The 22854-nt window shown below is 43.2% G+C and overlaps 1 protein-coding gene across 2 annotated transcripts in view; it reads right to left on the reverse strand.

Annotated features, from left to right (window-relative positions):
• TTC13 (tetratricopeptide repeat domain 13) overlaps positions 1-22854 on the reverse strand; it is a 1212286-nt gene that overhangs the window by 340437 nt on the left and 848995 nt on the right. The window lies entirely within an intron of this gene.

Below are 22854 nucleotides of genomic sequence, written 5' to 3' on the forward strand. Positions count from 1 at the left end.
CATGTCGTCTGCATACTGCAGTAGAAAAAATCTAGTAGATCCAATTTTCGGGGGTACCAGATTGGCTTTAGATATTGTTTTGCCAAGGTCGGCAGTGTAGAGATTAAAAAGCAAGGGTGCCAGTACACATCCTTGTTTTAAACCTCGGTATGTGTAGATTGTTTTGGTTACTGCGTTCGTCGATACCTTCACGCGTACCCAAGTTCCGATGTAGAGAGCAATAAGTCTCGTAGTCGGAATTCCCCAATCTTGTAATTTCCTCCACAGCAAATTCCTGTTGACTCCATCGAATGCTGCGGAATAATCCACAAAGCATGTGAAGAGTGGAAGCTGGTTTTCCTGGGTGGACTGTTCTACCGGATAGGCAAGGGCTATGATGCGGTCTAGTGTCGAAACTCCTGGCCTGAAACCGGACTGGTATACTGGAAGAATTTCATTCACGTTAGCCCAATTTTGCAGGTCTTGCAGGAGGAGGCTTGCATATCCTTTTGCCTCAATATCCAAGAGAGCTATCAACCTATAATTAGTTGGGTCCCCAGTGTCCCCCACTTTTGTGTATCGGTTGAAGCAGGGAGCCTTTCCAGGCTTTAGGCACCATTGAGTTATTCAGGGAGAACTGATAAAGTGGAGTAAGTAAAGTTCCCCAGAAATCGCTGTCTTCTTTAAAGAGCGATACAAAAGGGGATGATGGACGAAGCGTTTGAGAAAATCAAACACTCACCCCCAGTCAACTGATCTGGGTTTAATCCATCACCATTCTTTAGCTCACTCAGCCACCCTAGTTCAGACATGGCTATATGCAAATCAGTCTGACCCTGTGCCTCATGGGAACAGTCCAACCCGAACTGCCAAGCCCCGTCTTCCCTGGACCGGAAACAAGCATCCTGGGACCGGTTTCGGATTCATAATCCTCATTAGCCGGGCTATCTTGAATCCAGTGGCCAAGTGAGCAAGGGACTCACGTCTGAGCATACCCTGCCACACTTAGGGCGAACAAAGCGATACAAAAGGGGATGATGGACGAAGCGTTTGAGCAAATCAAACACTCACCCCCAGTCAATTGATCTGGGTTTAATCCATCACCATTCTTTAGCTCACTCAGCCACCCCAGTTCAGACATGGCTATATGCAAATCAGTCTGACCCTGTGCCTCATGGGAACAGTCCAGCCCGAACTGTCAAGCCCTGTCTTCCCTGGACCAGAAACAAGCATTCTGGGACCGGTTTCGGATTCATAATCCTCATCAGCCAGGCTATCTTGAATCCAGTGGCCAAGTGAGCAAGGGACTCACGTCTGAGCATACCCTGCCACACTTAGGGCGAACAAAGTGATACAAAAGGGGATGATGGACGAAGCGTTTGAGCAAATCAAACACTCACCCCCAGTCAACTGATCTGGGTTTAATCCATCACCATTCTTTAGCTCACTCAGCCATCCCAGTTCAGACATGGCTATATGCAAATCAGTCTGACCCTGTGCCTCATGGGCCTTGCATATGGCCATGTCTGAAATAGGGTGGCTGAGTGGGCTAAAGAATGGTGATGGATTAAACCCAGATCAGTTGACTGGGGATGAGTGTTTGATTTGCTCAAACGCTCCGTCCATCACCCCCTTTTGTATCGCTGTCTTCTTTAAAGAGGCATCCAGGCAGACCGTTGGGTCCCGGGGCCCCATGCTTTCTGATATTTTTTAATATTAGAGTCACCCGAGGGCCTGCGTCAAGAGTTTCAGGAGCTTCATCCGTGTTCATTATACAAGGGTTAATTGAGCTGGTGTTAGTAGAAGGTCTTTGATGGTTTACTGGTCTGTGATCCGGAGCATTACAGTACAGTGTAGTCACATAGGAAACCCATGTGTGGCTGGCGACCCCATTGCGCCGGTCGTGGCCGTGGCTGGACAGCCTATTGATATATGACCAAAATTCAGCCTGTCTGTTTGGCATCAACAGGCTAAAAATAAGCAGCCTTTGCGAGTCTTGCAGTTGCTTTTTGTGAACCCATAGGTTTTTCCTGTGGGCTTTTCTTGCTAACAACCGGTTTTGAAGTGTTTTATCGTTACCCTCTCTCGTATGTTCACGGTTGGCTTGTCTTAAGTCCCGCTTGCTTTGTGCAATTTTTTCGCATCTTGGTTGAGATTTGCAGCACTCTTTTCTACAGAGTCTTGCTGCTGGTGTGGTCTTTTGCCTGACAAAAGGCGATACAGTTCTGGCGCCAAGTTGGTCCAATTCTCACATATATTGCCAGCTGTAAAGTCTTTAACGAGTGCAGGCCAATTGCTTTTCCACTTTGACAGGCCAGTTGTATCTATTTTATTCTATTTTAGCCTGCTCTGGAGTACATGGATTTCCTCTCCTTTAGAGTGGCCTAGGAGGGGAATATGCAAAAGACTGGCTGTTTGCCGTGGGGTGGCTATGGCTAATGGAAAATGATCACTGGTCTGTAGCGCTGGATTGCGGAGTTCTGCAGTTTGATCATACAGGCAATTGCACATTAAGATAATCAATTGAGGGTTTGGTGTTCCCCTGTGAAGCGTTATTCGTAGCATAGTTCGTAAGTTGTGGGTTGACCTTAATCTCTATGTGATTAAAAAGATGTTTAATAAGGTCCCAGCGCGATCCATGTGCAATGATGCATCTTTTACTTTCCCCGGCCAATATGATCTCACTGTTTGAGTGGTTACTAAGCAAGTCTTCAAGTGTGTCTACCATGGCCCTCATCTCGGAGTATCTTGGTTTATCTTTACAATTAAAGTAAACATCTAATAGGAGAATTGTAAATAGATGGCCTTCCAATTTTAATCCCTGCAAATGGATAGCTTGAACATAGTCAGTGTTTAACACGGTTTTAGCTTTTATTTTACAGCCAATTCGTATGTATATGGATAAGCCCCCAGATGGCCTACCAAATATATTGTACTTTTTTGCTGGCTGTTGGAATTCTACAAAGCCTGGGATGACCACTGGAGTGAGTAACCAGGTTTCTTGAGAGACACAACAAATGCCCAGACTGTAAGAATTCAAATGCAGCTCTATTTTGCAACGTAGTTTTTAATCCGTACACATTCCATGAAATGACTTTCATAGTGGTGATCATTCGACTCCCCAAACAATTGTTCCTTATTGTGCTAGGAGCAATTTGGTTTTAAGCATGTACGGGTCATTATAGTTCCATTTTGGGACTTTCTAGATTGATCAATTTGTCCTCTTTCTGTTTGGTGAAAGATGTATTCTTAAGTTAAGAAACAATGACGTGTGGGGAACTGGTTTTGTCCCTCTTAAGATGGTGTTTCTTGGAGTTGTTGTCTTTTTATCGTTTGACCCGCCTCCTAACATATGCGGCTACTTTTCCTCTTTTGGTATGTATATACTGATCCCCCATTTCGCAAATTGATCTCTTTCTTGCATGATTTTGTAGGCTATTGAATTATTTTTCCATTTTGTTATTGTTGACTCTCTTGTTGTATTACTCCCTAGAACCTTGAATTGGACTTGAATGAGGTCTTTAGTCACGATAAAAGAGAGCTCAGGGATGTGTCGGAGGATTTGTAAAATATTAGATCTGTTTAATGTGCCGGAGCTTCCACGAGATATATATTCAGGTGTAAAAATGATGATGTTATTCTCCGATTCCCTTTGCACTTGAGCCCTTTGGCCGCCAGCGGGAGGTTGTATTTCCAAACTTTGAAACGTTGTTGAGGTTACTCTGTTGTCGTCCAGTCCGGCCTTTTTCCCCCATGTCCCGAGGTTTTCAGCTAAAGGGAAGGATATCCTTTCTCTGCCCCTAGCTTGTGGTGATGCAACCAGTTCTTGATTTTCTAAGCGCTGTTCTATAAGGTGGCGCTCCCCGCTATCTATGTTTAGTGAAAGTTCAGGCTCATTTGAGACACCAATAGGCTGCTCATTGTGCTCGAGAGTGTGACCGGCATCGAGATTTGTGCTTGTGGTTAATTTGATAGCTAATGATTTATTTAGCTGATTATTGTCACAATTTGTATTTGTAATTAGTTTCAATGGCGGTATTTTGTTTGGCTGATCTTTTGCTGGTTTATACTTTTGAAATATAGGATAATATTTCTGAGACTCTGGAAGGCTTTGTGCACGGGCCTTCTTTGGGTTCGTTTTTTGACTCTGGCTGCTGTGTAATGTGGCCAGGCCCAGCTGTAATTCCTTTACACGGCCGCGTTATTATTTTTTGCTTGCTTCTTCAAGCGTTTTTTTGCTCTCCTTGATAATACTTTGGCAGGTTCTATGGCTTCTTGCGAGTTAACTGAATGGTTGAAATTGCTATGGGCAGTCTTGCCCGTCACCAGTTCCTCGTGGTTGGATGTATTTTGGCGCATTACTGACGCCAACTGCGTCAATGTCGGAGGTGTGTCCGGCCCTAAAGTGAGTTTGCTATCTTGAATATTATTGTCCTTACAAGACTTGACTTCTAGTCTTGGGATGTGGTTCACGCTCTTTGTTGTTTGATGTAACAAAATAAGGGGGCTATCAGCGCCTGTTGTGGCATTGATACCATTATGTATTGCGTGATTTGGTGCTCTTTCATCTATGTTTTGTTTTGGTTGATCTATAAACTTTAATTGTCTTTGCTTTAGCTCTGATTTTATTGATGTTAAAACCTCTGGAAGAGAGCTTGTCTGCAGCTTCAACAACTCCAAATTTCCTACTAATATATCGATTATCCCTTCTATGTTGATCATAGCTGTTGCAATTGCCTGCATTGTGTCCATTTGAATTTCAAGTTTTTGTGTTTGCCAGGTGAGGGCCTTGATGGCCGTTGACAATGTGGAGTTTATTGAGGATAACAAATTGTTTTGTTGGTAAGAGCCACTTTGGGTTGTGCTCTTTGTTTCTACAGTTAGTTGATGGGGATTTTGTACCCCCAGGTAGCTATTCTCTTTCAGCTCTGCTCCCTGCGAAATTAAGCTTTGATTGAAGGTAAGGAGTTTAATCGCTGATAGATTCGGTGACTGGGATAGTTCGTAGTGGGATCCTCTGCCAGCTACCTATGGAGTCACCGGGCTCCTCCCGTGCATATGCGGTTTGACCTTTTTTGGGGACCCCAAAGCTGATGATATTTCCAGGACTTCTGGGTTTCCCGGCCCGGTACATCTTGTCTCCTATCAAATGGCTCAGATGCTGAAGATATTTCCAGGATTTCCGGGTTATCTTGCACTAATACGTCTCGTCTCCTTTACGGGGATGTACAGGGGTCTGCTCCATTACTCCGGGTGGAAGAATAGTTCCCATCGCCCAGTATATCAATGCTCTGTATTTTTTATTCCTGTCGCATGGTGTCTTTAGCTTGCTGTTTCTCCTGTTTTAGTGTATTAGCGTCGGGCTCTCCATTACCCAAGGTTCTTTGTCCAGTCAGTTTTGGCATAAAGTATTGGCAGATTCCCTTGCTTTTTAAATTGGAATTTGAATTTGAAGTTAAATGCACGATAGGGGTAGACTCTAATTGCGCTCGGGCCTTCTTATCCGACTTTTTCTTGATGCTGGTGCCAGAACCGACCCTGGTTTTACTCATTTTTATGCCTGGTCTGCTCTTTGTCATTTCCCTCCCCTGTTGTATGTGGGCTTGTCTTTGATTTTCTCGTGCGATCCGGTCACCAAGTTTGTATGGTAATTTGTATATCGATTTCCAGCTATATACCCCGTATCTATTTTCTTTAAATGCCAAGGTTTTACACGTTTTGTGAGTGGTAGCACTTTGCTTGATCACTCCTCCTTTTCTAATTTTCCAATTGTCCAGAGTTTTGTTTGATGTCATTTGAGATGGATGGGTCAGTTTGTTTGGAGAGTGTTTTTTCTAGGCTGTGCTGGGCAGGAATCCTGTGTTCCCCGTCTCCTGTGCCCTGCTCACTGCTCACAACTAACTGTTGGGGTGAGCAAAAAGCACAGACTGGACCGGCTAGTCAAGAGCAGTATCACAGTATCAGGAGCTGGAGCAGTGCCACTTTCAGTCAGAGCAAGCAAGCAGGGCGAGCGGAGCGGGGGGGGGGGGGCTGGGGGAGCGAGAAGGACACACTAGTGAGCGCGGGTCTGAGGTAAGCACTGAGGCCCCAGATCTCCCTGGTCGTGCTGGTCGTGCTGCTGTTCCCGGCTCCTCTCTGCTCCCTCTGCTCTCTGCTGCACGCTGGCCCTTGGGTGCGTGGCTCTGGCCCCCAACGCTCCCTCGGCCCCTCCGCGCACCTCCGAGGCCAAGTGAAAGAAGGGGCAGGGAAGCTGTGGGCCTGTAACAGCTGCAAGGGGCCAAGAGCCGGGAGAAGAGAGCAGCAGCCTCGGCGTCCTCGCTCGGCGTCCTCCTTGCTAAGTCGGGCGGCTCAGTCGGGCGGCTTGGAAAACATGGTGTGGATCCTACAGCACGGGAGTCTGATTGCATTTGCTCACTGTCTTTCCAACACTTATTCCCGAAACCCGTGACATAGCAGGAGCCGGACCTGGGGGTGGTGGCCCCCAGGGCCATTATTGGCTCCAGGAGGGGGGACAACACGGCCCCATCCATCTCCTTTTACGGGGCCCCCTTCCACATGTATTTTGTGTGTTACCCAGTGAGGTGCCTTGGGTGCAGCCCAGTGAGGTGCCCTGGGTGCAGGAGTTTGTGTGTCCCCTTGAAAATTATTCATATCAAGCCCCGGGGCGGAGGTGGTCCCTGGGGCTCTAAAGAGCCCATGGTGGGCGGGGGAGGGGTCTGCGCTGCCCACCGTCCAATATTTTAAATGAAGCCCCGGGGAGGTGGTGGTCCCCAGGGCTCAAGAGAGTCCACTGTCTGTGTTCATGCCTCCACCCAATATGTAAAGAAAGCAACTAGGAGGTGGTGGTCCCCGGGGCTCTAAGAGCCTTAGGAGGGGAGCCCTGTGAACCCTCATTTGTCTTTTTAATAAATGCCCCCCGTACCTCAAACCAGGGGCTCTAATCAAAACAAGTGCTCTTTTTTTTATTGACGTGGATTTGCAGCTTAGTCATGTTGCTTCTGCAATTTGTTTTTAACAAAAGTGCTTTTTGGCCCTGTTGGGGTCACAGGGGACTTCAGGACCACAGTTAGGGGTCAGGCTATTCCAATCCTGCCCCCTTGTATTTAAAAAAAAAAGTTTTTTTGAAGCGGAGTACCAAGATGGCTGCTAACACTTCCTGGCTGAAGTGTTAGTTGCCAGTCAGATTTCAGCAGAGCCATTGTTGGATCCTCAGAGGATCCATGTCCCTATATATATATATATATATAAAAAAAATTAATATCGAAAAAACTACTGAACGGATTGACATCTAAAACCAACAAGGGTTCTCTGTGGACCAAGAGCTACCTTTCTGCCAAATTAGGTTTAATTCTGTCCAACAGTTCAAGCTGTAGTCGCGTCTAAAATCTCGAAGGAAATGAACATTGGAAGAACACTTTTTCTTTACACTCCCTTTTTTCTAGACCCCCGGTTCACGGATCGCCCCAAAACTTTCTATGCACAACAAGAATCACCGGCACACTTTTGTGGGAACATTTCGTGAAGATTCGTCAAACGGCACCAAAGATATAGGCAAGCCAAAAAACGCTTTTCCTATGAAAACATGGTCCTATCTATAACTACCTACTGGTGACTGCAAGAGATATATTCATATATATTCTCCCATGAGATCTGGGGAGGAAGTAATGCAGTGAGGAATATGGCAGAGAGCAGGCAATTCTTCAATGCAGATCTCAAAAAAAAAGAAACTATTATCAAGATTACACTTGTTCCAAATTCAATTATGTGCCATATTAGGCAGCCCTGAGATCTGTTGGAGGAGGGAGGAATTGTTGTCCACATGTGGTGGTCCACTTTGCATGTCTAACATACTGGATTGAAGTTCTGTCTCATATGAGAAATATAGTGGAAATCACTTAACAGCCCTTGATCAGGTTACTAGGGTTCACTGACAAAATATTAATATCAAGGCATACAAATATATAGTGACAAATAACGTTGTCAAAAATATCGTTATCCTATACTTATCATGTAAACTACAAACAAAATATATATTGCTATCACTAATATAGTGGTCTAAAATATTGTTAGAAAAATATATACAACTTTAAACAGTATACATACAGGCACTGATTATGATGTCGGACGGCGATGCCTCCGACAGACATCGCTGCAAACTGGTAACCGACCGACCTCAGGTCGGCAATTCCTACACCGCAATTCAGATATGTTGCAAACTTCTAATTTTCAATAGAAGCTTTGCAGCGGGCTGAAACAGCCCGCAGCACATGCTCCCATTGAAATTTGGAAGTTTTGAAACATCCCTGCAGGGATGTGAAGGAGCACCTATGATGCCCCCCAAGGCCTCATGCGGGGGGCCAGGGGGCCATTCTAGGGGCCCCCAAAGACAATTTCTGACAGCAGTTCCATGTCGGAAACTCTGACATGGAACTACTGTCTGAAAGGGCCATCATAATCCTGACGGCAGAAACACCATCCTTAAGGGATTAGGAAGCTTTTCCGACTGGCCAACGGGCTCCTTGAGTCTGTCGGAACCGAGTCGGATTGCCTGGCCGGTTGAAACTCCAATCGCTGTCATTGTAATACGGCTGTCGGAGTTTAAACCTACAATGTCGGTCGGAGGCTTTCCGACCGACATTGTAATTTGGCCCTAAAATATTAAATAATAACACTAACATAATAAAAATAAAATAGAGTTAACGTTTTTCAAAATATTGTTACCAACTATTTTCAAAAAGTAAAACACACATATATAAATATATATACATATATGTATTTACATATATCTAATTAGAAAATATAAAACTAATAATTGTAATTTATATTATAATTGAAACATTTTTTCAAAATGTAATATATAAAAAAATATATAAATACACACATCTAATAACAATTTTTTTTTAAACTATTATTACAATTTACTAAAAATATATTAGGAACATTATTAAGTATAAAGATTACAATTTTACATAAACAAAATGATTTAGATTAAAACAATATAAAGTAAATTATAAAATGTTACAGTTAATACATATACTATTCCCACTAAAATGTATACTAGAACAGTCAAAATGTTGGATTACACAGGGGTAAAATGCACAATTCCCAGTCCAGTCAGTGCAACAGTAGGGAAAGTGTTGGATTGTGGAGGGGTAAAATGTACAAATTCCCATTCCAGTCAGTGCAACAGTAGGGAAAGTGATGGATTGCGGAGGAGTAAAATTTACTATTCCCACTCCAGTCAGCGCAATAATAGGGAAAGTGTTGGATTACAAAAGGATAAAAGGTTCTTTTTCCATTCCACCCAGTGCAAGATTAGTGTTGGATTTTGGGAGTTTAAACTTTACTATACCCACTTCAGCCAGTGCAAGATTAGGGAAAGTGTTGGATTGCGGGGCTTTGAGGGGAAGTAACATTTATTATTCCCACTCCAGTAAGTGCAACAGTAGGGAAAGTGTTGGATTGTGGAGGGGTAACTTTAATATTCCCTCTTCAGTCAGTGCAACATTAGAAACAGACTAATTAACTTGAACAGAATAAAATAATTTAAAAATATTAAAAAAAACAAAAATATTAATACGTAAATATAAAAAAACTGATTTTCTTAGTACATTAAATAAATGTAATATTTATTACAATGTTTAATACAAGTCTTAAATTACAACAAACATAAGTAAAATACAAAACTATATTCTCAAAATAATATTAATACAATGTTATTTACATTTAAAAAGCACAACACAATTAACACATGCAATAATAAACAATTATAAAACAACAATTTTTACATATATTTGTTTTACTTAAATAACTCTCTACCCTACATTTCTACATGTACACAACACATCTTAAATTAATACTTTAAATTATGTTATTTACACGTTACATAATTAAATATTTATTAAAATATTACATATGAATTATTACTAAAATTATGTTGTTTAATTACCTCTCCACCCTTTACCCATACAAAACAACTCACTACTAATATATAATTAAAAATGATATTATTTACATCATTTTCATAATTGTGAATAAAGCAATTATTAATAACTATAAAAATACCACAACTCACACCTAGCATATAACACAGAATTTCTTAATTTAATATTCTACATAATTATTTATCATTTCAATAATTATATAAATTGATAATTAATAATTATACCTAATTTCCTACACACCCTTTACGCATACAAAAACACACCACAAAAATATTGTAATCCATAATTACATGATTATCAATTCAATTATTAGTATTATTATTAACAATAATTATAATTCATATACTTCCCATCCAGGATTGGAATAGCCTGACCCCTAGCATATTCCCACTGACCACGTCAATTGGCAAACTAATCTCGCAACTGCTACTGCCAGTCAGACTACAATAAGCACATGTCTGGAAACAGCAATTTATTCTTCCCAAAAATATGTGTGGAGTAAGATTTGGAATATATATGTAATAGGAAAGTTGTCCACAATCCTGCATGATGGATACACACATTTAAGTCCATCTGGCAGCCATTCAAAACTTGCATCAAGAGGGATCAATTGGGGTAGGTGGATTTGGCCACAAATTCAGAGAGGCTAGATAAATCATGATTTCATCTTCGTTGACTAACGCCTCAGATACAAAGGGACAATATTCGAAATTTCTGAAATTCATATATACCAAAATATATGTGTTGTTAATTGAATTTTCTTGCGGGGCATAATGTGACTGACAAAAGCAGAATATGTGATCTTTACGTTGTTTTGTAAAAAAAGATGACACACACTGCAAAAAATGTAAGACATGAAAACCTAACCCAGGGACATGCTTTAGGAGTCACTTAGTACAAGGAAAGCAGGTTTTGACCCACAAAGAAGCATGGGGACAAATGAACTGGCAAAGGTGTGCAGATGCACAGAGGAATCGTGAGTCCCATTTGACATACAGTCACATGTGTGGTAAATTGCATAAACACTCCTAGTGCTATTTCCTAGTTCAGCGTCTAAGCAGCGTCGTAGCCTCAGGTTCAGAATGCAAGAGAGCCAGGGCATAGGAAATAACTAAAGGAAAAAAGTGAACAGTTTTTTATTCTAATTATGGAGAAACTGTTGTCCGTCCATTCAGTACTAATGCAGAAGAGTAAATACACTTCAGCACACATAACTGATGTAACTTGATTTCACATATCCTTAATTCTGCAGGTCTTATTAAGGGCTAATTTTATTTATATATACCCAAATTGGGCCCAGATTTAGGTAAATCTGATTTACCGACTCTAGAATACCAAATTTTACCGATTTGGTATTCTAGATTCGGTAACTCAGATGTAGGTAAAAATTCGGTAATTTTTACCGAATCTGTATGATTCGGTAATTACCGAATCGGTATTTACCGATTCGGTAAAACTACCGATTTTGCAAGGGTGACAGGGTGTCACTTTGACACCCTGTTGCACCCCTGATTTTGGCTTGTGTGCCATGTGACACACATACATGCCCTTAGGGTATGTATGTGTGCCACATGGCACAGGTGTACATGCACAGATGTGCATGTACACCGGTATTCGTTATTTACCATGCAATAGAATTATATGGTAAATAACGAATCAGTAATGGCCTGTGGCACTGTTTTCAGTGCCACCTACATCTGGATTTACCGATTCGGTATATTTACCGATTCGGTATTTTACAGAATCGGTAAATTTACCGAATTGGTAAATTTACAGATTCTGTATATTTGACGGCCCCTACATCTCCATTTGCAAATACCGGTCGGTAATGGCCGAAATCGGCCGTTACCGACCGGTATTTGCCGACCCTCATCTGGCCCTTAAAGATCAAGCCAAACATCAATAAATAAAACAAAAACTCAAAGAGGATGTACCAAACTAACAGATATTTGAATAAAAATCACATATATGCAATCTGATACATAGAAAACATGTTTTACATGGAAAAAGTGGTACCATAGAGAAATAGCACTTGGAAATACTGCACAAGGCACCAGTGAGGCAGTGATCCAGTTAATTAACAAGAGGAAAGTAACTACTGGAACAACTAGGAAATGTCTAATGTCCCAAAGAACAAGATTGCTTAAAGTGACTGAGGTTCTTTTATCACACTCTACAAAACTTATTGGGAACAGACACAAAAGAAAGTCAGAAGAAAAGCAATTATCTTTGACCAGCCCTCATTAGTCAGGCAAGGCATCACAGTGTTAAGTTCTAGTTCCACATCAAGTAGCAACTGTACATAAGGCATGTGAGAAGTTGAAAGAAGACTGGCACTACCCAGAGGTATCATGTTTCCTGTACAACCTTTGCCTCTGGAACACACATATCTTTAAACAAGACAGCTCATGGAGGTTTTCCTATAAATGTGTTTATGAGCTTTTTTAATGACTGGTGGTGGCAAGGACCCAACTCTTCTGTCCAGGACTTTATTTTGAAGTAGAAGGATCAGCAGAAAGCAAGATATCTATGTTGTCTAGGTTATTGAACATTCCATCCTGCTTTGTGCTGCTGCTAAGAGATGGATAGCTGTTTGAGCAAGGAGCTGAAGACAGGCAAGTAAAAAATGTTTGCAGGGTGGGAATGGTCTAGTTGATAAGGGCTGTGAATGTATATTTGTGAGTCTGAGTACACTTAGTCCATCTTACAACAGGGCTAGAAGTAACCCTCCCAAACATCAGACAGACTCTTGATATTTTCAGGCCAATTGTGCATTTACTATGTCCCCCAAACCTACAGATGAGCTAATCTATGGCATGATACTGGCTCCTTCAGGTTGTTGTTGTATAAGCTTTATTTCGACAAATAATGTCATAAAAGATGTAGAAAAAGCTATAGAAAAACATTTTAAAAATATAAGCAGAATAAATGTGACATACAACAACCTAAAAACTTATATGAACGGACAATACAATAGAATAGACTATCAAACCCGCAACACAGTTGTCATATTCAATCTGTTAAAAATTAGTACACCACATATCAATAAAAATATACATTATACACAATACAAATGGAATATAAGACTGTGCATTATTTCATCTTAACCAAAATCTTTATAGTGGGCTCTGGCAAGGGCCCCCATTGCATTTGCTTTGGGGCTCTGGACTTTCCTAAAACAGCAGCATAAATTAACATATAAAGTGCATGTGCATGAGATCTAGTTTTGTAACTTCGCCAAAAAACCCTGAGGTCATACAACAGTTTTATCACAGCCTAGTTCAGTTAGAGCTGTGTCACTCTTGGGAGGGCTTTCCATCTATTAAACCATGTCTCGCCAGGGAACTTTGCCACGCAACAAGCAAAAAGAGGTCTGGGATCGGACCTAACGATGCGCAGAGCTGCCTGGTAGTCCTGTGTGCTCAGTTGCTGACAAATTGATTTTAGCCACTTAGCCCGCAAGATGTTGTATGCCTGACAGGCGAACATAACATGGGCAACACTTTCTAGCGGATCTCTGCAACATGGGCAATCTTTTGATGTCTCATTACATAAGTGCCATTTCACGCTCATCTCACGGACAGGGAGAGTTCCAAACCAAAAATGTATATACAACATCCTGGCCCAAGGGGCATGGATTATATCTAAAAAAAAGGCTCCAAGTAACTAGTTTTCTTGTATAGATAACATTATGCTGTTAATCTGCCCACATTGGGATTGCAACATTCCCGTTGTTCCACCCAATCCCAATACAAGCGTTTGAGCTCGTCTTTCCTTGGGGGTTCTTACCTCTCCCAGTGAGCTTGGAGCCCTATAGCTGTAAGCATTTTTCTGAAATTTGAGATCTAACCTACTTTGTGGCCAGTATCTAACCAAATGATCTCTGTGAGAGATTCAACATAAGGGAGAAGCTCTGGGGTCCGCCTAATGCGAGTCCAGAAGAGCAGTGGACATAACCTAGCTATATCTCCAATTGACTGCCTCCCCATATCCATCAATAAAGGGGTGAGAGGGGCATTTTGGAGTAGCATCACCAAGCCTCTAAAGAACTTATACTTAGATCTGCAGCGGTCATCGGCCTTATCAAATCCCCAGACCTCTGCTCCGTAAAGGGCTGAGCTGACTGCTTAAGCATCATAAACTTGAAGAGCAGGGGCTACCGGCCTTGAATGTGAGGAGCAATGTTCTTTTCCCAGCGCTCCAACCACTTGTTTGTGCCCCAACAGCACCTTCGCTAGGTGGGGTCTCCATGACATTTTGTCAGAGCGTCTGACACCTAGATAGTCAAAGGCGTCTACCCTTTCCAGGGATGTCCTAGCCAGCAAAGAGCTGCTCTGATACAATAGGCCATGAATTTGGTCTTTAAGGCATTCATGACCAGCCCCGGATTGTCACAATAAAATGAAAACCTATTTATTAGGCACTGCAACCTGGCTTGGGTCTTAGATATCAATAAAGTGCCATCGGCGAATAACAGATTTGGTACCTTTTCACCCCTCAGAATTCGTGAGTCTGCTGGATCTTCTTGCAGAAAGCTGACCACCCCATTCATATAAAGGGAGAACAGGGTAGGGGCCAGAACACAACCCTGTCGAACTCCTTTGTTGACGGGGATGCGTTCGGTTAGTTGTCCTTGAGCCCCCCATCTAACCTGGGCAAAGTAGCCCTCGGGTAGCCGGATCAGCAATTTAAGGATAAAGGGGGGGTGGCGGAGTGTCGACCACAACTTATTTCTTGGGACCAGATCAAAGGCAGACTTAAAATCGATAAATGCAAGATAAATCCCGCCCTTGCCAACCACCACTACCTTCCAATGGAAAAGCAGGAGTCTAAACACCTGGTCCATCGTTCCAGTCTTTGGCCTGAAACTGTCCTGGTACTGGTAAAGGATGGCTTTGTCTTCAGTCCATTATTGTATCCTCTGCAGGAGGACTCGACCGAAGACCTTCTGCAGAGCATCAATCAAACTAATGGGTCTGTAATTGAAAGGGTTGTCACTGGCTCCCTTTTTAGGTCTCACCTGAGCCAGGGCATGCGCTGCTCTGGCGAGACATTTAGTGAGTGGGCTTTAAAAAGCCGACCACAGCTTTTTGTCTGGCATAGAGCGTACGGTTACACGCACAGTTATGAGCAGAGGCGCCATCTGGTTTTCCTCTCTCGACATGGTACGTGCACATCGCACACCACTCGCCAGATGTGGCGCTGCAGCTGCTTTCACTTTTGCCGTCGCGCGCACGCGCACCACTCACATGCTTTTTTTAAATGTACTTTTAGCGCGTGCACGCACACAACTCCAGGGCTTGTTTTTTTTAACTTTCACTTTTTTACTTTCTCACACAGAAGCCCTCGAACCATTGATCTGCAGAAACCTAAAACCTGAACACTTCTGGTCATTTCCGTTAAAATCCAAAACTTCTCTTAAAGATCTTACCATATCAACACAGTAGATTCTTATTCGTACAGGAAACAATGGCGTTTTTGGGAGCAGTCGGTCTGTCGCAAGATTACAACACCACGACTTCTCGGAATCACATTCGCAGACCTTGAAATGCTTCAACTCTTCCATAAACATCGGACAAAATCCCACCACTAAAATGGCATTAATATGCAGGGAAAAAAATCACTTCTGTCACAGATTTATCCTCACCTGGGATTTTACCCAGAGCCTCCATTCACATTGTATTTCTTCTGGTTGTTGAGCATGTCGTCAATCCTGAAGAACTGCCCGTAATCCCTCCGGCAGGACTGCGCATCGTAAGGCCATCCATTTATACATTGGAGCACCTACGATCTTGCTGGGTCTGGTTCCAACCTGCCCGAATGGCTCTCTGGCCTGGCCTCCAGCGGATCGCTTGGCAGACATGAACCCCAGTCTTTAATGAGGCATTCCTGCTCGCGTCGGTAAAGGTACAGCCCACGTAATTAATGTCATCTTGCTGACCATTAAACTGTTAGTAGCAGTCCAACAAGGGCCAACGTGTGCGCACATTAAAATGACTCACTTGTGTCCCAAGCACACTTCCTAACCCGGCTGTAATCGACTTGTTAATTAGGTCTGCTTTGTTTTAGGCCCTTCTCTGCAGTGTATGGTGGGTGACAACACATTACCACACTTCACATGCTTTAAAGAAAAGCTGCAAGAGGGTGCCTGGTCATTCTGCAGCTGTGGAGTAGACCCAAGAAACTACGATCCATCATTTGTTTGCAGGACCCGTCACTGCTAGTTGTGGTAAGTATTGGTATCAATGGTGAGCACTGTCTTTCATGATCTGCACAAATCGTCTGAAAAAACACTGTCCATGCTAATAGAATCCATAAACCTTCAGTCAGTGACTGTGGTTTAAAGCCGGAGTTCCATGTTTAAAAAAAATATAAACATAGTATTTGTTTCTCCAGCAACCACCTAATCACACAAGGAGCTAATTGTATGCTGTATGAAGTCCTGTGGAAGTAAAATACCGGTGAATAACTTCTCTAACACTACCTCTGGGGAGCTCCATTCAGCCTGAGTTGTGACCCCAGCAGGATAATGCCCTTGGTGATGCCATGCAAAGGGCTGAGTGAGCATGAATGCTTTTCAACTCCATTCCTTCTCCATCCACCACTTACATGGCAACACTTGTAACCTGTCGTACATCCAAATTAAAAAAATGGTATCAATATATTTAAACTTTTTTATTCCGAGGGCAGTACATGAGCAGAGGTGGCAGGGTAGGGATGTAAAAACAGGGCAGTAGTGGGAAATGGAGTCAGTGTCACATAACGAAAGGGTGGCAGAAATTGACAAAAGCAGTAAAAACACATTTCTGTCAGTGAAAGTACCACGAATAAAATCTTGCAAAAACGTTCTGAAGCAAGCCAGGGGACGAGAAGGAAGGAGGATTGTATGCATTTAACCTAGCACAGGGCTCAGGAAATATAAACTTGAATATAAAAGGGCTGTGTGTGATTAAAGACATACATTTCCTCCGTTCAATGTTAAGAACCACTTTTGGACTGTCCAAACACGCTCACACACACTGACTCAACAGGTCATACTGCGCTCTTTACTATGTGGCACTTACATCAGCCTAAGCAAGTTAGAGCGTTGAGAAGTAGCCACTTCACTCTGACGTAATGGTTAAGAATACAGCTGCTGCAGAGAAAACTATCCAGTTACCTTTGCAAGGGCAAGTACTATAACCCTTTGTGTAGGCACACCCAAGCTCTTTTGCTTTCTGACAAAGTGAAAGAAAGGGATGCTCCAATAAAAGCAAAAGCAAGGAGTATAGCTGCACCGCATCAACCTTAAAAATAATGTACTCTCTCTGCATCACAGCAGGACCCACAAACTGCCAACAGTTCACAAGATGAAATAAGGCACCCCAACTGTCCCTCGTCTTGGGTGTCAATCCTAGAGCTCAAGTTGTTTATGGAGCACAATCGATGAAAATAAGCTCATCCTAACAATTGTCGCAATTGAATCACCTGTCGATGGGACTCTTCCTATGACTCCCACCATTACCTGCAACAAACATAACTGCTCTTCAATAACTACTAAAGAAAGTGACAGGGCTAACTTTCAAGCATATAAAGAAAAAAACGAAATTAAATTAATAATATAATGGGTCGTAACGAAGATAACGTGATAAGACTCCCACTCCGCTGATGACTATATCTGCCCAGAGTTCTAGCACTCTGAATTAACTGAAAGGGTACACCCCTCACGCAACAGACATTACAAAGCAAGCATTGACGAAGCCAATAGGTCTGGCACGGCAAGCTGTTGTGATGGTTACTTTATTTTTTATAGCAAGCACATATCACAACAATATAAAGACAACTCCACAGCATTATGTAGTCTCTCTTGTGTAGTCCATGCATAAGCCCGAGATGTGGCAACAGTGCAAATGTATGCTCTTTACAGCCAGGAACTTAAGTGAGCCAGCGATTATGCTCACAAAGCTAAAAGCATGCTATTGAAGTGTAATCTGCCCTTGACTAGTTTCAATCCCGGTAGGGCCACTTCACGCTTTATCTTTCCAAGGTCAACAAATTTACCATCAATGAGCTGAGAAATTGTAACACTTGTTGTTTACAACACTTTGACATCGCTAAAATAATGCTATTTAACACAATATAAAAACAATTAAATATATTTCTATACATAGCAGAGAAAAGATCATAACGTGGGCCCTTGGCAAAAAGACTAGAGAGGAGTATTTATACGTTTATTTTATTTATTTTATGATTTCGGAACTCAAATGAGATCCACATAAAAGATTGACAAATTAGGTACAATTACATACAATCATAGATAAAAAACAATTTAAAATTAACATTTCCAACCTTTTAATATAAAGCTAAGAAACTTTTGAAAAAGTTAAAATTTTTAAAACAAAACATTTCATTGGGGGGGTTATAAATGGCATCTAAGAAAGAAGTGGCAGAGAAAATGCTTAATTGGAGACAAATAGGTCTCAACCACTTGCGCCTATACGCAAGTAGAGCCGGGCACACAAAGAGAACATGATTAATATCCTGAGTTGAATTGTTACAAAGATCACATAAAGCTGAGGAGCCGTACCATCTGGACACAAGTGAATTCAGAGGAAGTCCTGCCTCAATAAAAACAAGAATCGCCGTACTCCATGAGGGAGATTCCAGGTGACATATGGTTGGGCTTTTCTCATTTGGCAGGTATCAATAGCCAGATAGACGCCTTTTTTCAAGGTACATGCTTCCCTATCCAACCTAAAGCTTAATTCCCAAGAGGCCAACTTCAAGATGGATTTCAGCTGATATGTAGATAAGGTAAATAGAACCGATTCATCAAGTTGAAAACGATCAACTGCAGTTCTAAAGTTTTTTACAATTAACGAATATTCTTTAAAATTTCCTAACAACTCAGTTTTTATAAGATATCTTAAGGTGCCTGGGTCCCCCCTTGCAAGATTAAAAACTCAGCCCACTATCCCCGCTAAACCCTGAACCCAACTACAGCGTAAGCCAAATTCCAGTCTAAGGGCGGCTGTGGAGCTTGCAGTATTAACCGCAGTTAGACTGCGCAGAATTTTGCCTTCCGTAGAGTTTAGAAAACCCCATGTTTGTATATCAACTATTTCCGTGTCATTAAAGTAGTGATGCTGGAATTTTTGCTCGATATACCTCTAACAAAATAACAAAGTGTCTTCTGCCAGTAGCCTTATAGAGTGAGACTAGACTTTTACCCTGGACAATTGCTTTTCGGGTGTTGTTGGCTATGTGAGCCTTCTCACTTAAGTTACCAGTAACAACTTTTCCGAGGAAGACATAGGATTGTACCACTTCCAATCTTTGTTCTCCCACGGACCATGGGAAGTGCACATATTTCAACTTTTTCCTACCCGTCATGCACATTACTTTGCTTTTTGAGACATTTATCTTCAGGTGGTGTGCCTCCGCATAATTATAAAGAGCATGCAGACGGTTATTTAGACCTTTAGGTGTTAAATCCAGGATTAATACATCGTCTGCATACAATAAACAAACAATTGGGGTACCCCCCAAGACCGGAGCTATTCCTTCACTTGCAGACAAAACATGGGGAAGATCAGCTATGTAGAGGGAAAACAATAGAGGGGCCAATAAACAACTTGTTTTAACCCATTAGCTGTAGTAATTACTTGCGAAAGGCCTCTTTCACCACCTAACAATACTCTGCACCAGGTGTCCGAATGCAAAGCTCGTATTAACTCCAGGAGAGTGGACGGCATGCCTAAATTTGAGAGGAGTAGGAACGCTCTTTATCAGCACTTCTAGGTGATTTCACTTAAAAAGTGCATATGGTAAACTTGGTATTAATCAATTAAGCACGTTTGAGTCCACAACTAGGTTCACAGTTAAAAAGTTGGTGGAACTTAGCCTTCCCTCACAAGGCTATCAACGTGTACATTTTAAAATTTCTAATTGCATGCAATTTCTTTTAGGACATAATGTGGTTTACAGTTTAAAGATTGGAACACATTTCTTAACAATGAAGCTGCTTCTGTGCTTTTTTTTGTGCTACAAACAGCTCTACTGACAATCTATTTTTGCGATGCCATAAGGCACATCAGTAATTTCACTTACTGGAGGTTAATTACATTTAATAGACAGTCACCTTTGAAGTATATATACTCTTCTTGGCCCGAAACGGACAAAATAGGTTTTAGTGGAGTGTGAGGTTGGGAGTGAGGGGGCTGCTATGCATTACACCCCCCTCACTCAGTCCCCCAAGAAGACAGTTAGCTGGGAGCAAAAGAAAAATGGTACCCGTCGAACCTTTAAAGAGTGGGATAGATGCGGAACCAGCACTGAAAGAGGCAGGCGACTGAAAATGATTTTCTACACAGCAACGTACCTTATCACAGATACACTTGAAAGGGTTAGTTGCAGGGACACAGGGTTTGAAGCACAGGTTATGGAATGACCTTGTCACGTGACACGTTGATTAGGAAACCGGACTTTCAGTGAACAAGTTACTGCATTCTGGAAGTGACCGATTTGCTACAGTTGAATTGAATCAACTGCACACACATTTAACAAGCATTTGCAATGCAATAGGTCTCGCAGTTACCCGAGTTTAAGCTAGAGGCATTGTAAATGACAATGCCTTTTATTTTTGTTTTTAAAACAAAAACAAAAATAAAAGGCATTGTTATTTGCAGTGTCAATAGCTCAAACTCACATAAATGCGAGACCTATTGCATTGCAAATACTTGTTATAGATAGGGACCACCTCGGCGCCCCTCCAAGGCCCAGGGACCAGGGCTCCACTGGCTATAGCGTTTACTAGGAGTAGAATGTAACATGCCCAATTAGAAGGGTCGGCGAGGAAGAGATCGCCTTACATGCCATCTGGTCCTGCTGCTTTAGAGGGCACTATTTTACTTATTGCGGCCTCTACCTCCGCTACGTCAAAGCACTCATCGTCTACAAGAGACCCATTTAAATCATCTAAATCCACAAACGGGGTAGCCTCGGAGGTTGAGTAGAGCTTTCTAAAGTGGTCATGCCATGCCTGACCTGTGGTACGAGTTACTTACCTTCGGTAACGATGTATCTGGTAGAGTCAATTCTAGCAGCAGATTCCTTCACGTAGAATTATCCCCAGGCGTGAGACTGGATCCGGAAACTTTTTTGCCACAGCATCCCTGCGCGCCAGGGCGACATCACGCGTCTCCGCCCAGGCGTCGTCCATGCACGTGACGTCAGCGAGGTCACATAAGACCCGCCCCGGCGCGTCTACGTCAGTTTTCTTCGGAGAACTTTTCCGCACCACAATGCGGAACCACCAGATAAAAAACTGGAAGCACGGGAACAGTGTGCTAAGAGCAGAAAAATAGGAAAGAAACGGTGACTAACAACACCATACAGAGTAGTGTTGACACCTCAGAAACCAAGGCAGGGAGAAAAGAAAGAACAAGTAGAGCCCTGCACAGCCACCCTGCCAGCACATAGACAGCCTCCCACCCTTGTGCCCAGAGGCAAGGAACATGTGTAAAAGTAATGGTACACGTAGTAACCTACCAAGCAAGGAAGGGGACCAGTCCCAACACAGAGAGAGACAACAACCTCCAAGCCACCCCAACATAAGGGCAACCAACCACAAGGGACAAGGCAAGACATGGCCAGATGACCCTTAAGCAGAGGACAGCAATGGAAGGAAGGGAGACGAGGGAGGACAGGAATAGAAAGCAGTCCCCCCCAAACCTACAGTAGCCAGAGTAGCAGGGCACTGAAACACCAGGCAAGGGGAACCCCCCCCCCCCTCTAACAGGCCCCCACCGACCCCAAAGGGATGTAGGAGGGAGAAGAAGGCTGAAAAGGAACTAAGGGCAAGGTCGGACACACAAGGCAACACAGTTTCCACCCAATGTCAAGACAGGAAGGGAAGAAGATGAAGAAGAAGCCTAGAAGACTCAAGGGAGCGAGGGAAAAGAAGGTGGGGATCAACCCGCCAGACCCAATAGTGCTGGCAGGCAGAAGCAAGAAGAACAGCCCAATGCCCCAGGAAGGCCGAGTAGGCGGTGCTGGCAAGGGAGAACATATGATTATCCCAGACCTCAGGGCAGGAGCAGGGAGAGGAGGAGATGCCCAGGCACACCACTATATGTGCTGCGCACACAACCTCAAGGAGGAAGCAACCTACACAAACGCCATGAAGAACAGGCACCCGAAGGCGACCAGAACCCTGCAGCAGAGCGCAAGCCATATGACAGCTGCCACTACCTCAAATAGGGTACGATAAGTCCCAAACACGGGAACCCTCTTTGGAAGAATGTCCGCAGCAGAGGAAAAAACAAAAGTGCTAGGAAGAACAAAACACCCCAGCGAAAGGCTTGGCAAGCAGTTCAATCAAGCAGAAGGCCTAATCTCGTGGCCAAGTCTGCACAACAATTCCAACACACATAAACAACAAAAAGGGCTGTCCAGCAGCCAACAGCGCCAAAGTCCCAAGGAATGACGCAATGGCCAGAAACACTCCACAGCCAGATCAGTTGGCCTACAAAGGCCCAGAATCAACCCGACTCAGGAGTCACTGAGGAGGGGAACGGAGGAGAGTAAGGCGGAGGAGGAGGAGGAGGAGGGGGAGGAGGAGGAGGAGGAGGGGGAGGAGGAGGAGGAGGAGGAGGACGGAGCCCGGCTACGAGCCTCTGGATGGCGGAGTCCGCCGGGGCATGGAACAACAGGCTGCCAGCAAGGTCAATGAGTCCCTCCCGAATATTCTCCCGGAATACTCCATCCCGAAGCCAAGCATGGCAACGTAGAGCGACCGAGGAAGCCCGGCCCAGCACCTCTGAGATGTCCAGAGCAAAGCGGAGAATAAATGCCGCAAGCTCCCGGCCATCCAACGCATGATGCCTTAAGTCCACCTGACCACCCTCCTGGGACGCTGCGGATCCGATAGACTCAGCTGAGTCCCACAAAC

This window comes from Lissotriton helveticus, chromosome 6 (assembly GCF_964261635.1).
Source record: "Lissotriton helveticus chromosome 6, aLisHel1.1, whole genome shotgun sequence".
In the NCBI taxonomy this organism is placed as follows: Eukaryota; Metazoa; Chordata; class Amphibia; order Caudata; family Salamandridae; genus Lissotriton; species Lissotriton helveticus.